This window comes from Palaemon carinicauda, chromosome 10, assembly GCF_036898095.1.
Source record: "Palaemon carinicauda isolate YSFRI2023 chromosome 10, ASM3689809v2, whole genome shotgun sequence".
Lineage (NCBI taxonomy): Eukaryota > Metazoa > Arthropoda > Malacostraca > Decapoda > Palaemonidae > Palaemon > Palaemon carinicauda.
The window spans coordinates 30,866,519-30,881,518 of record NC_090734.1 but is presented as its reverse complement, the minus strand read 5'-3'; positions in this window follow the sequence as shown (position 1 = coordinate 30,881,518).

The window sequence follows — 15,000 nt, the reverse complement described above, 5'->3', positions numbered from 1 at the left end:
TTGGGTGTGTACAATTAGATTCAGTCAAAGAGTTTGGATACAGTTTAGACACACTACGTCTTTGTCAGAATGGACTCATGTACTGAATGCTGATTGGTTGCAGTTCGTGTCAGGATAAATACTGAGAACTTAGTGTTTGATACTAGTGTGTGGGCGGTACATGAGTGTCGCTACGCAAAGCATCAATCATGCTTCCTTCTGCAAGTGCTCAAATGTCCTCACTATCATGAAGCAAAAATAATTCTCATCCTGTAACAGAATTTCCTAATGTGAAAACTACCAACGATATTATTAACCTACGAATGAGAATAGTTATTTTCTATTTTATCGTTATTATATATAATATTGTTATTATTATTAAAACCTTGATTTCCACATTATATCCTCTTAAAACGGATGTTGGCATTTTAAACCGTTGACATTATGTCAGTTGACATCATGAGCGGATACATTGTGTCCGTCCACATTATATCCTTTAATATTCTGACTGTTCATTATGTGTATATATATATATATATATATATATATATAAATATATATACATATGTATATATATAAATACATACATACATATATATATATATATATATATATAAATACATACATACATATATATATATATATATATATGTGTGTGTGTGTGTGTGTGTGTGTGTATCTATATATGTATGAAAAGTAACTTATTAGGCAGTTATTTTTCTGGTCTTCTGTTTGTCCCTTCTTATGAATTAGTATAATGATACTTATTTCCTAGCTGTGGGTGTTGAGCATTCTTGAAGATAGTTGGTGTAGAAGTCGCCTCGTTTTCCCCTTCCTCTCTTTTCTCTTAAAGGACTTTCAAAACTCCTTGGTGAAAGCCCATTCTACTATACTCCGACGAAAATTTCTGCATTGTTGTTTAGAGGAACATCTGATCCACTGATCCCTAAAACGTTACTCCAGCTCGACTAAGAAAAGATATCGACCGCCCATTTAGTGATTTCAGTGCTCTATCCCTGAAGAAACACATGGAAACTACGAGACGGTCAAAACAACAACTATTCAAGCAATTACGTAAGACTAAATAAGATTTCATGCGGGATGTTCCTCTTGGCTGGAGAACACCCTTATTGGACATTATCTACTCCCGACTTAGAGAGAAATTACAGGTTTTAAGTGTTTATTTGGAAAGTAAATTGAACAGACTAATACAGGCAAGTGATTGGAACAAGAATTTTCAAGATAATTGTGTTATAAATTTGTCCTATAAACCTGTATCAAGTGAAGTAAAAAAGGCTTTGGGGTATGGTTTATCATTCGCAGTAAATGAAAAGCCTAATAGCGTAGAAATTGCTTCTGCATTTGTAAAATTGAAAAAAAAAAAAACTGAAAATTTTCCAGTGTAACAACAATATTGTTAAAGGGCTTATTTATTCGGTGGTGGGATATGCAAACACCTGCAATTTCCCTAAACGTGTATTAACAGCCTTAAAATAGTTGAAAAATGACTGAATTGCATATTACAAAAGCAGACAAAGTTAATGCATTAGTTATTATGAATAAAACAACTTATTTAGAAAAGATATATGTACTTTTATCAGAGGTTTCCACTTACACAAAATTAAGAGTTAATCCCTTAGACGATGTCATCAAAGATTTTAATAAAAATTTTAAATCTATCTTAAAACAAGAAAAATCCTTAATTGATGCCTTTATCTCTATTGGTCCGTCTTTTCCTTATTTATATGGTTTAATTAAAACCCATATAACAGGATATCCAATCAGACCAATTATCAGTGCTACAGGTTCTATTAACTATAAATTACCGAAATATTTAGTCAAATTACTTTCCCCTATCTCAGGATCGATTTTAAACCTCTCATAAAAAAATTCTTTTGATCTTTGCAAAAAATTACATAAACTTAGCCTAACGGCCAGACATAGTTAACCAATTTTTGAGGGGACTTCGTTGTTTACCAAGGTGCCGTTTGATGACTTATAGGATTTCCTGTCGAGTATTTTAGATGCTTATGATTTACCTTTATCAACCTATACTATTATTGAATTCATTTGTTTTTTTGCATTAAAAGGTGTAAATTTTAGTTTTAATGGAGATTACTATGAACAAGTTGTTGGTAGGGCTATGGGTAATCCTTTGTCCCAACTTTTATCCAACATATATATGGAGTTTTTTTTAATCTAGATTAATTCCTTTAGTGTGGTCTTCCCCAAATTGTTTGGTATCGATAAGTTGATGATGTTCTTTGTATTTTAGAAGAAAATTTTAATCATGAAGGTTTTGTTTCAATCATTAATTCATGAGTACAATCTAAAAAATTTACTATAGAAAATTAAGAAAAATAACTGTATCCCATTTTTTAGAAGTATTCATAGATAAACAGAAAAATTTAGGTTTTCCATATATAGAAAGCTTTCCAATAATTTTTTATATGCATATTTTTACTCCGGTCACTCTTAAAATATAAAGCATGAAGTTTTTTCATCCATGTACCTTAGGGCATTTAGAATTTGTAGCCCATAGTACATTGAGGATGAGTTCACTAAAATAGAAAAAAAAATTGCAACAAATCTTTGCTATCCCAAATATTTCTTAGAAAAATGTATGAATAAGGCGAAGAAAACATTTTATAGTGTCCAATTAGAGAAGAAGGAAACAATTAATAATATGCTTTGTTTGCCATTTCATGTTTGTTTTATCAGATGTGATAGCCCTTTTGAAAAAATAGACATTGATGTAGTGTTTAAATATAATTATACATTGAAAAACATGTTAATTAAAAATAGTTCTGGAAATGATAATGTAATATATATCATTTCTTGTTCAGAGTGTAACTTATTCTATGTCGGACAAACATCCAAAAATATCGCAGTCAGATTAAAACAGCACCAGGTGGCCGTCTCCAGGGGTTTTCTAATAATGCCTTAGCCTCCCAATGGTTAGGGTCAAGTCACAGAATTGGATGGTCAGAGGCGGAAAAAAATAATCCATGTAAATGACTATTGCCAAAGGAATATTGTTAAATCCTTTTTAATCTCCTGTACCAGAGGTAGAAATTTGGATCTAAGCCCAAGTTTGTTTTCGGTTAATCCAGTATTATCCTTTTACCTAAATTCTAACCTTTCCGGAATTATTAAGAAACTGACAGCTGTAGTATCCTCTACTCCTGTATAAACAAGATGTCTTTGTATATGTATACTCATTGTTGCGTCTGTTGATGTCCTGAGTCGATGAAAGTACTAACTTGTATAAATTCTTTTCATTTTTCCTTTTGGGGCTATAATACACTATATATTCCTAACCTTACAGCTTTCTTGATTTCTACACACATACACAGACACATACAAACACACACACACACACACACACACACATATATATATATATATATATATGTATATATATATATATATATATATAAATTTATATATGTATATATATATATATATAAATATATTTACATATATATATATATATATATATATTTATATATATATATATATATATATATATAGATAGATAGATAGATAGATATAGATATAGATAGATAGATATATAAGTAGAAATCACGAAAGCTGACACTTGATGAATATAAAAGGCATTATGGCCTCCAAGGGTAAAATGGAAAGACATGATTTTCACTTTTTCCTTTCGTAGCTATAATATATATATATATATATATATATATATATTTATATATATATATATATATATATATATAATATATATATATGTATATATATATATATATATATATACATATATATATATTTATATATATATAAATAAATAAATATATATATATATATAATATATATATATATTTGGGTTCAAGCCACGTCATCCTGATGAAAGTTCCTAAAGTAGCTTCCTAAGGGATATATATTACTGCAATGATATTCCCAGAGAATTAAACCTTTTAGGTCACAGAATTCTAACTCTTGGAGTGAATATCCTTAAATTTTCTCTCAAGGATATCACATTATATCAGAGGACGTATGCTTGACACGCCACATAGCAATCTGTACCCCTAATAGCGTTTACGCTTCGAGGGGGACGTGGCAGAATAGAAGGGGAGCTGTATCTAGGCTACCCCAGTTCTAGTACTACTATTGACCACCACAACAGCACCATCTCCAAGATGGCGGACATTCCTAAATTTCTAGCGATTTCGCTCATTAGTGTTCCCTGTTGATCTAACTTTTCGATAGATTTGCAAGGATTATTATTATGCATTCTCCTACTTTTTTCGCCTTCGGAAAGATGAGTATTGGGTCTTTACAATGAGTAATTTTTAGCTCCTGTTCCACATTGAAATTACAGTAATTTATCGCGTTTAGAAGCTAAGCCCGATACCGGAGGCACCATGGGTGCTGTCGTTCGTTAGGCATGTGTTATTTAGTTAGTAAAATGACTTCCCGGTTTTTAAATAGCATTAATTAATTAATTAATTATGTAAGCTATTCAGGCATGACTAGCCTACGGTTTTTTTTACCCTTCCCATGTAACTGCAGACGCAGGTTTTTGAGTTTGGACAGAACCTCTGAGTATTCGGTCTGTGGTTGGTAGCTGACTAGCAAGGTGAATAGAATTCCTTTGCTAGGTTAGGCAGCTGACATAGGAGGATAGATCTCCCGAGGCCACTCCTAAAGGGTCTGTACAATATGATACCTTCTCACTGTGGCCTAGCAGAATAGTCCTGTGCCGGCAGACCCTAAGCTGAAGAATACAATTCTTCTACTGCTTAGGGGACACCTGCACTAGAACCCCGTTCCTTTATTGTTTAGAGGTGGCGGCGAGGGTGCTACCAACCTCTTTATTGTATTAGTCCAACCCTAGGATAGAGAATAGAATTTTTTAGCCACGTGGGATAGTTCTAATACAGGAACGGAGTTTCGTTAGGTAAGGTAGGACAGGCTATACGGCAGGCTTTTTCCGTACCATATACAGTACCCTCTTTTCCCTCCCCCTCTATCCCTTTATGCTGGCGGCTTCCTACAACCTTACCATTGCTAGTGGGTTGCCCGGGCCGACCAGACTCCCCATCTATTGCCGTTGCCCGGCTGCCAGTAGCTATATCAGCGACAGGCTGCCATAACAGCTGCCGGCCAGCAGTCATGGCAACTGCTGGCCGACAGTCAAGACAGCTGTTGGCCGGCAGCCATGACAGCTCCCGCCGGCAGTTATGGCAGCTGTCGGCCAGCAGTCATGACAGCTGCTAAACAGCAGCCATGGCGGCTGGTGGCCATGTTGACTGTGAGTGCGAAGTCCCTTCTGTCACCAAGGTCCTTCAGTTCTCCCCTTGGACTGCTAGCCACAGCTTCTGTTGCCGGTGTGCTGCTGGCCAGGCCAGCACAGTTTGGTGCTGACTTAACCGGCAGCTTACCGACTGTACTGGTACTGCCAGCCGGCAGTGTATGGGCAGGACCTTGCCGGCGATAGTACTGTAGCTGAATAGAAGCTTGAATGTTACATTCTCCCCCTTCCATTTGAACCTTCTTTCTGGAGTAAGGTAGTAAAATTAGACTTTTACATCCTTATTTACTGTATACAAACACACTATTAGGTAGCGTTTTCTGCATGCTATGTCTCTCTCTTTTAGCTAGCAGGCAGGTTGTGCCGGCAAGAAATAGCTATGCCGACGACATGCTGGCTGAACTAGAGTATAAGTTTATACAGGTAGTCAGTATATTTGCAGTATAGGATATACTCCAGATAGAAAGCTAGTGTATATATTATACAAGTAATGATTTGAATTATATCTTGAGTATCCCTACCCAAATATTTGTTAAACCCAATCTCATATTGAAATATAATTGCTACAATATCCTGATTAGAAATTAGTTTTGAGATTACCCTGCAATATTGAAATTTTTAAGGGCTGGAGATTACACTCCTAAACCTTAAGGAGCAGAGCCCTTATTCTTGATTCTCCCTGATCTGGAAACTCCATGATTTAATATTGTAAGGGAGGCACCAGCAAATAGGTTGGGCGGGATACTCAAATATAGGAATCAGTTTTTAGATTACCTTAATATATTAGATATTTAAAGGGCTGGAGTGTTACACTCCTAACACTTAAAGGGTAGAACCCAAATATTGAGTCTCCCTGATCAGGAAAGGGGAGGTCACAGCAAATAGGTTGGTTGGGATACAAAAATATGTCTTTTATTTTTCCTAGTCCAGTTGGCGTCATGCCAGCTGGACGGTGCAGTCAGATGCTTACCATAAAGGCAGCACACTGACTGGATTACCCTATATATAATTATAAAGTAGCCAGTAATTTGCAATATGGTATATACTGCAAATATAAAACTACAGTACGATTATACAGTAGTTATTTCTAAGATATCTTGGGTACCCTTATGTGAGCTTCTGCTGGTGCCGCTCTTTTATTGAAGGAATAGTGTTTCTTCATTATGCTGATTGAGAAATCAGTCATCTTTACCCCACAGTGTTGAGAATGAAAGGGACAGTGAATTATACTCTTCTGTACCCCTAGGTGTGAAAACTCCTTTAGTTGGAGTTCCCTTGATTAGGGAATCTCCTCACATTTAATACAGAGGGGAGGTAACAGCATTTGCTTGCAGAGGATACAAAATTATGTGTCTCCTACTATCCCTTTATAGCTTGCTACGCTAAGCTATTTTGTTAAAATACGACTTTGATATATTGTTTATCATTGAGATAATCAATCGTATACTCATTCTGTTTCCCTTTCTTTACAGGAGGAACACCAGATGTTATGTGTTGCAAGTGTTCTGCAAAACTAAGAGTAAGTGTTTTTACGGTCATAATGCATGCAGGTTTCATGCCCCCTGCAATATTATTTCCGAACCCCTACATTATTGGAACCCGCAGGCTTGCAAGGTATGTTGGACCTTGATGTCCAAGGGTTTTGGTAATCCTAAGTCGATAGAGACTAGGGATGAAGCTCGTTACAAATTACGGAACTGGGTGAAAGGCTTCCAGAAAATCTCTCCGGGACCTTACCTGCCTAATGAAAGGATGCGTAGGATACTATTTCCAACAGCAAGTAAGGATATAGTGGTACCAGCAGACACGAGGTACATATCCTGACGGCCAGATAGCCTTTGGGATGGAGGGCAGAAAGCGCGTATGGGAAGAAGGGGAGAATATGGGGTTGGAATTGTTTCCGTCTATGCCGGCTCTAGAGCCAGCGACAACTATATCTCCGCCTTTTATTCCTCTATTAGATGAAATGGACCAGTTATGGGCCCAAGTGAAGAATTTAATAGAAAACTTGCGCAAACAGGATGAAAAGCAGCAAGCGAAATGAAAGGTAGAGCCTTATAAAGCTTCACTTGTCGCTCCATAGGGGTCATACAAACGACCCATAGATCAAGATTCCAACATGCTCCAAAACCAATCCCTGGAGGCTTGCGGAGCTGATGTCGATTTTAAACGGCAAAATATACATCTGGGAAAAGATAGGTGGTGTTCCTTTAGACAAAATCCAGTTTTGGCCAAGCTTTGACGCTTCCCTAACTGTTTAGTTCGACTGAAGTATGAACCAATGTCAAGAAAAGGAACGGAATCAAAGGAGGTTATGATTCTCGACCATGATAGAGCACAGGCTATCCTATCAAGTAGCATAAAAAAGGCGGGTTACTCGGTGTCGAAGGGTATTCACACCAGGTTACAGGCACTCTTCCTTTCTTGCTCATACTTCAATTTCATTCCCCTTTACGGAGAAAGCATTTAAATATGTCTTTGAAGCAGTGGAGGCCGGTATGACCGTGTCCTGCACTCGAGGAGTGTGAGCCTCTGTCACTAGCCTTCCCAGACAGATGAAGAACTGGAAGGAATCCCACTTAACATTTTCAGTAGGAAGACTTGAGGCGGATGTCGCCAGTCGACAATTTAAGGAAAATCTCCCTAAATTATACGAGTTCCTCTTACTTAATGAACAGGAGACAAAGGAGAGACTCGCAGCCTCCCTATCTCCACAAAAACTACATAGAGTTCTGTTCAACTCATCAAGATACCCCAGGCATGCTCAAGGTCTTAGCCGAAATACATATTGCTACCTTAGTAAAAGACCTTTATGCCTTTATAAAGGTTAGGAGAACATGTAGAGAGTTTGTGTTCTCTACCCGACAGCAAAACACGAAACAAGGAAGCTAATAACTTCCAACATCTGGAGTAAAGACCTCTTCCCAGACTAGGTAGTCAGGAAAGTGATTAAGAACGCCACCATGGAGAAAGTAGGACATCTAAAAAGTGGAGCATACTTTCAAAAAGAAAGTCTTCCACGGTTGTGGGTCTCCAACCTAAGAGTAAGACGAAAAGGTCTGGAAATTTACTTTGGGCTGTTCAACAACATCCCTCCATCCCAAGTTGCAGTGACCGCGCTGCCACAGGCAGGTGGTCGAAAATAAAATCCTATTGATCAATCGAAGCTTAGAGATGCTTCTGGTAGCAGGGAGGTTCCTTTAGGATCGTTGGACCTTTGATCCTTGGGTCCATGGCCTAATGAAGATGGGACTAGGATGGGAGGTAGAGATGTCTCTACCACCATATCCTTAACTCCTCCTATAATCCAAAACCCTCCTGGAGAAGTTTACCTGAGAGCTCTAGAGCATACAGGTGGTAGGAAAACTATAGTCTGTCGAATTCCAGGGAAGGCCATTGGGTGTCCTAGAGAAGGACTCAAGAAAACTCAGAGTCATTCTGGACTTGTCGGCCACTCAACAAGTCCAAATAAAACAACGAGTTCAGAATGTTAATCCTTCTGAACATAAGGACCCTGTTGCAAAAAGGGGTGCTCGTGGACTTGCCAGACCTGAAAGTCATCTATTGGCTACTTCTAGTGAATCACCCCCTCCCCTCCTATCTAGGATTCAAGTTACACAAGGTAACGTATTTCCTAGGAAAGATATTTGTTGGACTAGACACAGTCCTAAATATCTTCACAAAGTTGTCCAGACACAGTCACACAATAATTAAGCCTAGGAGAGGTCAGGTAACAATGTTCCTGGACGAGAGGCTGGGGTGGTCAGCACCCGAGGGGGCTGGGTCTATTAACATCCAAGGAAATGATCCGGTCCTGGAACATCGCAGAGGCAAGATAAGCTTCAAGAAGTCTCGATCTCTCCAGCTCAAGGTTTCAATGGCGAAAAAACCATTGAAGCCTGTAATCACACCAACTCTCTTTTCCTTTGGGAATGTGAAAGGAAGATTGAAATGTCGGTCAAGAGACTGGTAATCAGTCAGATTCCCAAGACAATGAACAGGGAGGGCTCTGATCTCTCTCCAGTTCACAATAGAGACAGACCCAGTGCTAAGAGCACTGCTGCAAGATGCGTTAAGAGTCTGGAGAAAATACGCATCAAACGCTGGAAGAGATCCTAAAGAGACAGGTATCGGTCCTTCCTTAATCGCTTCCATAGCAAAGGTCAAAGCCAGAAAGTCCCAGGACCATGTTGGTCCTGTCATGAGTGGGGAAACTCTCTCCACGCAGATCAGACTGCCTACGGCTGATCTGGGACTCCGAAGCGATGATGTGACGCTGCAATCGACGATGCTAGAGTTCGTCTAATACAGTCTGAGTGTAGTTAACCATCCTTTCCCTAAAGGGATGGCACCTGTAGCAGTTCATTTGTAATTGACCCGCAATGTGACAGGAAATGCTCTGCTTAGGCTCAAGCCGATAGAGTTAGAATGGTCCACGGACGCAGACCTATTCTCCCCCAGATAGGAACAAGTCCCCGCACGGCAGTCCGACCTCTTCATTACAAGAATCGTCAAGGAACTACCTCGATCCGTAGCCCATTACGAGGATCCTCTAATAGAAATGACAGACCTTCATTGCATGATTTTCTTGACCTAGAGGTTAGGAAAACATTTGGTAGCTCAAAAGGCAATATAGAATTCTTAGAAGAATAGAAGTCTAATTCCACTAGAAGAAAATATGTGTCATTATGGAAAAAGTGGGTTGCTTTCGTAAAAGTAAAAGGACAGTAAGATATTTCAATGCACTTCTGTCTGTCCTTCTTTATCTATCTTCATAACCAAGGTCTGACGGCCAACACGATAACTACGTGCAAGCCAGCCTTGTCTAGACCTCTTCTATATGCTTTTCAAGTTGGATTTGGCGAATGAGATCGTTAACCCTGGATAGGTACGCTCCTCGGACACCCCTTTAAGGGTATACTCGGACGCGAACGACCCTGACGCCAAAAGAAATTCTTGAAAAATCAGTTTTTGCAGTAACCTCCTTTTTTCTTTTGCCAAAAAAAAAACTTCAATGAATGCTTAAAACAACTGTAAAGATAAATACTACTCATCTGCAGAAAAAACTATTTATTATAAATATTTTAAAAATTAAGTAGAAAAAAAAGACCTGACATAAAAATTCATAAAAAAAAGTTTATACATGTATACACAATTCCTTTTAGGAATTGATTCTTGAATGTTTAGGACACATCTTGATGTATTTTGGATGAAGTCAGACCCATGGAGGTGAAGATCTGAAATGAGAAAAAAGGGTAACTTTTTTTGGCCAAAAAAAATTTGTCCAAATTTCATGAATTTTTTTGGGTACCCAAATGAAATAGGAAGTGGCTAATTTTTTTTAGGGAATAAACATATGTTATCCTAAAAATAGAAATATGTAAAAAAATCTTCATTATTTTGTAAATTACATTTATATCAGGGGCCATATCTAAAGGTAATTTTTTGAGTACTTAGAAAATTTCGTAAAAAAATACATTTATTTAATATATAATATGATATTTATGCAGGTAAAAATATACCAAAATATCACAAATTCTATAGGGAACAAGAATATATATAGATATGGCAGCTTACGCTTCGGATATGTCCCACAAAATGGCCGCCAACCACACTGACTCAGACTCCCTAATCTGCCACTTGAAATGTAGGAAGGGTATGTCAATTTCAAGGTGTTATTTACTAATCTAATTATTATTGGATATGCATAAAAATTGTATGGTGGGTTGCTGGATAATTGACGATTATTTTACGACTATAAAATTAAAATTCTGACCCAACAAAATTTTTTTGAAGGGAAATAAAATCGAAAAAAAAAATGTAAAACAATATAATATTTTAGCTAAAAAAAACTTGATGATATTCAATCAAAAAAAAAAGTAAACCAATTTTCCGACAAATAAACATCTAGAGGAATCATTACTCTGTGATAGTTCCTTAGTACGTAGTAATTTTGAAAGAATTGGGAAAAAACGAAAAAATGGCAATCACCGGAAAATCGAACACATACCTATATATACGCCATATCTGGCTAAAAAAAAGATAGGCATGGGTAGCCAGATCATCTAGAAACACTTTCCAACACTATAAAAATATAAGTTTTGCGACACTACTTGCCAATTCCTTACGGTAACATGACTAAGCAAAAATTGCAAAACAAATAAAAAGGGGCACTCGCGGAAAAATGGCTAACATTCTAATATACGGCATTTCAGAAAAAAAAAATTCAGCCACGTGCTAGGCAAACCATCAAGGCAAATTTTCCGACAAATAAACATCTAAATGAATAATTACTCTGTGATAGTTCCTTAGTATCGTAGTAATTTTGAAAGAAATGGGAAAAAACGAAAAAAATGGCAATCACAGGAAAATCTAACACATACTTATATATACGCCATATCTGGCTAAAAAAAAATAGGCATGGGTAGCCAGATCATCTAGAAACACTTTCCAACACTATAAAAATATAAGTTTTGCGACACTACTTGCCTATTCCTTACGGTAACATGACTAAGCAGAAAAATGCAAAACAAATAACAAGGGGCACTCGCGGAAAATGCCCAACATTCTAATTTACGGCATCTCAGATAAAAAAAAAGACATGCACGTGTTAGCCCAACCATCAAGGCACACTTTCTAACACATAAACATGAAAAAAAAATCAATAATATACGGCAATTCCTTACTACGTAGTAAATTTTTACAAATTTTGAAAAAAAACAGAAATTGGCAACCGCAGTTAAATACCCAATATACCAATAACTACGTCGTATCTGACAAAAACAAAATCACGCATGGGTAGCCAGATCATCTAGACACACTTTCCAACACTAAAATAGCAAAAGTTTTTACGACACTATTTCGCAATATCTTACGGAAAAATGACTTGGCAAAAAATGAAAAAAAATGAAAAAGGGACACTCGCGGTAAAATGCCCGACCTTCTAATATACGGCATCTCAGATAAAAAAAAAGACATGCACGTGTTAGCCCAACCATCAAGGCACACTTTCTAACACATAACATGAAAAAAAAAATGAATAATTTACGGCAATTCCTTACTACGTAGTAATTTTTACAAATATTGAAAAAAAACAGAAATTGGTAACCGCAGTTAAATACCCAATATACCAATAACTACGTCGTATCTGACAAAAACAAAGTCATGCATGGGTAGCCAGATCATCTAGACACACTTTCCAACACTAAACAAGCAAAAGTTTTACGACCCTATTTGGCAATATCTTACGGAAAAATGACTTGGCAAAAAAATGAAAAAAAATGAAAAAGGGGCACTCGCGGTAAAAATGGTCCTCGTGGTGATGAACGGACATTTTAACTAAAAAAAAAAAATCATGCACATGGTAGCCAAATAATCCACCAAGACTTTCCACAACTGATAACCTATACAAGTTGCACCATTCTACGACAATTTCATAATACGTAATAACTTTGGTAATTATGCAAACTACCTTAGAAGGGTAAACTCGGTCGCGAACGACCCCGACGCGTCTCAGAAATCGGGGAAGGAGTACAGCTACAGCAATGCACATCTGGACACTACTAGAGCGTGTAGGGGAGACACCTCCTGCAGGTCGATCACCCACAAATTCAGTCACGGGGGTGAGTCACGTGAGAAAAACCTGTTTTTTTTTGACGCTCGGGGTCGCAACGACCCATCGTACCTATCCAGGGTTAATAAGATCCATAAGGCATGTGCAAGGCTTAAGCCTACAGCACCACCAAAGCCCTTCTCTTGGTCTTTGGACAAGGTCCTATATTATGCCTCACTTGTGAACAATGAAGATTGTTCGCTTAAGCATCTAACCCAAAAGGTTATTTTTCTGTTTCGTTATAGTCTCAGATGCTAGAGTTAGTGAAATAGTGGCCCTATCTGGATATGAGGGCCCACATTCAGTTTGCAGAAGCAGGAGAGAACTGAATCTCTTCCCTAATCCATCCATTCTCGCTAAGAATGAGCTAAACACTAAAAGGTGGGGTCCCTGGAGTATCTGCCCTATGAAGGATGATGTCTCTCTATGTCCTGTAGAGTGTCTAAAGGTCTATCTTCGTAAAAACTTCAAACTTCAGGGAAGGACAGCTCTTTAAAGGAAGAAACCTCGGGATCAAACATATCCCTAAAGTAACTGAGGGCGAAGCTCACCTACTTTATTTGGAGAACGGATCCTGACAGTAGTCCCGCAGGTCATGATCCGAGAAAAAGTGCTTCATCGCTGAACTTCTTTCAGTATATGGACTTTGAGCGTCTTCGTTCATACACCGGATGGAAATCATCCAGAGTGTTTTACAAAAACTATGCAAAACAGGTCCATGAACTAAAGCACTATGTAGTGGCGGCAGGTAGTGTATTAAAACCTGCCCCTTAAATTACTGTCATAAACAGTTAATTGCTTGGGACTTCGAATGTCCTCGCTCATATACTGGATGAAAATCATCCAAAGTATTCTACAAACACTATGCTAAGCAGGTCCATGAAATGAAGCCATATGTGGTGACGTCGGGTAGAGTATTTAACCTGCCGTCTAATTCTGCGATGAACAGCTAATTAACTGGAACTGTCAATTAAAGGGGGAAGAGGTCATCTCTCTTAGTGTGACCTCCTTTGAATAAGTGTTATCACGGTGACACTAACTCTGTTCAAAAATCACAGGTGTGGAATTATACAGATAGCCACCATTGCCATGTGTACGTAGTACACAGTGTGGATAGAAGGCAACCGATACAGAGATTATGAAGAGAAATTTGAGAGTGGCAACCATCATTTCTTTCTTCTTAAGAAAGAAATATAATCTCTGTGCATGTAACATGTATAGTTCTCTATCATGCTACATTTGTTTTACTTGTTAATTCACTTAGTCATTTATCAAAAAAAAATGTCTATTAGAAGGTAATTGCATCCTAATTCTCCCGACAATTGCATGATTAAAAGACCAGAGTATGTAGTCTTCATATATTTTTATGCTCACAAACAATGGATATAAGAAACACTGATAGGTATTCGGCAATATACACATACATCGAGATGGTTTGTATATTCAGTGTATTCTTATGTTTGTTCATACTATGTATGCTAACCTTGAGACCCCTTTTCTACTGTCTAGAATGACTCTTCACTGTAGGGGGGCAGGAAGCACTAACATCGTGTATGATTAGTGATAATGACGGATCACGGTAACGTCATTTGTCTCGATTGGTCAAAATGATCATAGAAAGGTTTTCCCAAGGTTAGGGCACTGATGAAAATCCACATATACACTAATGCTCTGGTACGCTTCCATCAGGACGACATGGCTTGAGCCCAAAAAACGATTTGAGTAAAGCGAAAAATCAATTTTTGGGTGAGATCGCCATGTCATCCTGATCGACCCACCCTTCATTTCTAAAAGAAAAGATCTTCACAGTATCCCTACCGAAGTACTGTATCTTTAGCACCATGATCAATTCTAAAGGAATGACGGCCATCTTGGAGATGGCGCTGTTTTAGTTGTCAATAGTAGTAAGGGAACTAGGATAACCTTGATACGACTCCCCTTCTATTCTGCCACGTCCTCCACAAAGCCTAAACGCTATTAAGGGTACAAGTTGCTATGTGGCGTGTCAAGAATACGTCCTCTGATATAATGCGATATCCTTGAGAGAAAATTTAAGGATATTACCTGCAAGAATCAGAATTCTGGCACCTGAAGGTATAATTCTCTGGCAATATCACTGTAGCAACATTTTTCC